Source organism: Schistocerca nitens, chromosome 5 (genome assembly GCF_023898315.1).
Source record: "Schistocerca nitens isolate TAMUIC-IGC-003100 chromosome 5, iqSchNite1.1, whole genome shotgun sequence".
Lineage (NCBI taxonomy): Eukaryota > Metazoa > Arthropoda > Insecta > Orthoptera > Acrididae > Schistocerca > Schistocerca nitens.
In genome coordinates, this window is record NC_064618.1 from 250,840,189 (window position 1) to 250,842,944 (window position 2,756).

General features: G+C 45.5%; 1 pseudogene; it reads right to left on the reverse strand.

Annotated features, from left to right (window-relative positions):
• Positions 1-1,433: 1,433 nt before the first annotated feature.
• Positions 1,434-1,550, reverse strand: LOC126261454 (5S ribosomal RNA; annotated as a pseudogene).
• Positions 1,551-2,756: the final 1,206 nt, after the last annotated feature.

The window sequence follows — 2,756 nt, forward strand, 5'->3', positions numbered from 1 at the left end:
TCGAAGAGAAAATGCTAAAGTATCGCCAATTTCAGTCATATAATCCCGATAAGAGGACGGTAAATACCGTAGTGTTCGTGCGAAGTTTCAGGGGATCTTTGCCATGGAACAGGACTGATGCATAGAAGATAAGCTTTGTATTAGGTTATATTCAAGGAGAAGGTGCACTATGGGCAACCGACTCTTGCGAATCTTGTTGGGCTGACGATGAATTTGAACAGGCGTTCTTAGCAAAATACTGGTCGCATGGAATTCAACAATGGTTGCGGCAAGAACTATTTTACCCTGAGCTGTTCTCATTCAAGCAAGGGACGTTAAGAAAGTACTTCGAAAAATATCTTAATAAATATCGTTACTGGGACGATCCTTTACCACCACAGGACATATTGAGCATATTAAAAGCTAGATTATCGGCCAGTGTGAGGAATCAGCTAGTTAATGTGTCAGACGAAAATTTGGAGGATTTTTTGTCTGTGTGTTAGATTCGATCGACCTAATCTAAGAAGACCTGAAGTTCACGTCAGGATCAAATAATGGGTATAATAATGGAAACACTGGTGCCTATCACACACGAAATGGCCTTGTAAAAACGGTAGTAATGCACAAAGAACCAACCGAATGGGTAAAGCAAATATAAGCATTGTACCAAATGGTAATTCAAACAATAACCTGGAGAACAACCGTGGAAATGAAAATGGTAGCAGCTTCCGACCGGCCAGAAACAAATTCATTAGAGGTGATCGGAGGTAAAATCCACTCCAATCTAATATACAGCAACCGTTAACTAGCCAGTTTTGAGACGATAACTTTCCACAACAGCAACAACAGAATCAACTGCAGTCTATGCCAGGAGATTGACACATGCAGACACCAATAATTACGAGTTAATAAACGAAGCAAATAGTGGCAATGACGCTCGTCCAGAAAATTAATCGTCACCCACTCTTGCCGCAGAGACGCGGTCAGGGATTCGAATAGGTGCTGTGACCAGCAGTTCAGATGCTACGGTATAATGAAGGAAAGGAATTATCGGAGGAATTGTATGAGGATATTTATCGATGTGACCGTGTCGGAAATCCTTGCTACAATCAAAGAAATTCCAGTCACTGTAACATTATACCCGGGAGCTTCGGCTAATGTGATTTTGAGTGCTTTGTTCCAGAAGCTATCGCGGAAAGCAAAACTAATAATTTTGCCAGCGGAGAACTGTAGAATTAAAAAACTAAACTCCTCCCGAACAGCCCTTGAAGGCCCAACGAACCGACCGGCCGCCGTGTCATCCTCATGCCATTGGCGTCACCGGATGCGGTTATGGAGTGGCATGTGGTCAGCACAGCGTTCTCCCGGCCGTATGTCAGTTTCCGAAACCGGAGCCGCTACTTCTCAATCAAGTAGCTCCTCAGTTTGCCTCCAAGGGCTGAGTGCACCCCGCTTGCCAACAGCGCTCGGCAGACCGGATGGTCACCCATCCAAGTGCTAGCCCAGCCCACAGCGCTTAACTTCGGTGATCTGACGGGAACCGGTGTTACCACTGCGGCAAGACCGTTCGCACTGTAGAATTATAGGAATCTTAAGAACCATATCCACATGTGTCAGGATGCAGACACAATTGAAGTAGAAATTGGGAAATACAGCAATTACATGTGCGTTCCTGGTTGTTGAAAAGTTGATCGTGGATTGTATTCTGGGCATTAGTAGCATAAGAGAGAGGAACGGAAGCATAGATTTCTCATGAGGGAAAGCTAAATTTTGAATCGACGGTTCTTTAGTGGGGCTTGACTTAATACGGAAAGAAGGAGTACGAGAGGTACTGCCGTGTGGCCCGCATAAGCTTGATCGTCACAAATAATAAACGCCGAAATTTGTTTACCATGAACACAGTGAACATTTCCAGATCAAGTAAACGAGAAATTGAAGGAACCCTTGAACCTCACTGATGAACAGAAGCATCAATTATCAAGTCTCTTATTATCTTATTCAGTTGTTATTGAAGAAAAACTTGAAATTATCAAAGGATATTACTGTCATCCCGATGTTATGCCACATAGGACATTGTATTGTATTGTACTGAACTGGGGACCTAGAAACGACGGAGAGGCTTCGTCCCCGCCGTAGCCCTCAGCGGTTCACAACCCCACAACAGGCTACAGCAGTCAATTCACCCCAGCACCGCCCCAAACCAAACCCAGGGTTATTGTGCGGTTCGGTCCCCTCGGGAACGTCTCACACCAGACGACTGTAATCCCAATGTTTGCGTGGTAGAATAACGATGGTGTACGCGTACGCGGAGAAAGGATTTGCGCAGCAATCGCCGACATAGTGTAACTGAGGCGGAATAAGGGGAACCAACCCATATTCGCCGAGGCAGATGAAAAACCGCCTTAAAAACCATCCACAGGCTGTCCGGCACACCGGACCTCGACACTAATCCGCCGGGCGAATTCGCTCCGGGGACCGGCACGCCTTCCCGCCCGGAAAGCCGTGCGTTAGACGACACGGCTAACTGGGCGGGCCACATAGGACATACTGTCATACCTTCTGTCCGGTTCACAAGCGTCTTAATAAACCTGTATAAGAGGAAATTATGAACAATGAGCTTCACGCTTCAACCATATTCACGCCTCAACCATATTCACGCCTGCTGAATTGATGTTTAGAAGAAAGAAAAGAAAAGAATGGGAAGATAAAATTTCGAAGACATACCTTGGGAGGAGAAAATTAGACAAGCTCTGGTTAATCTCACCGAGAAGGTCAGA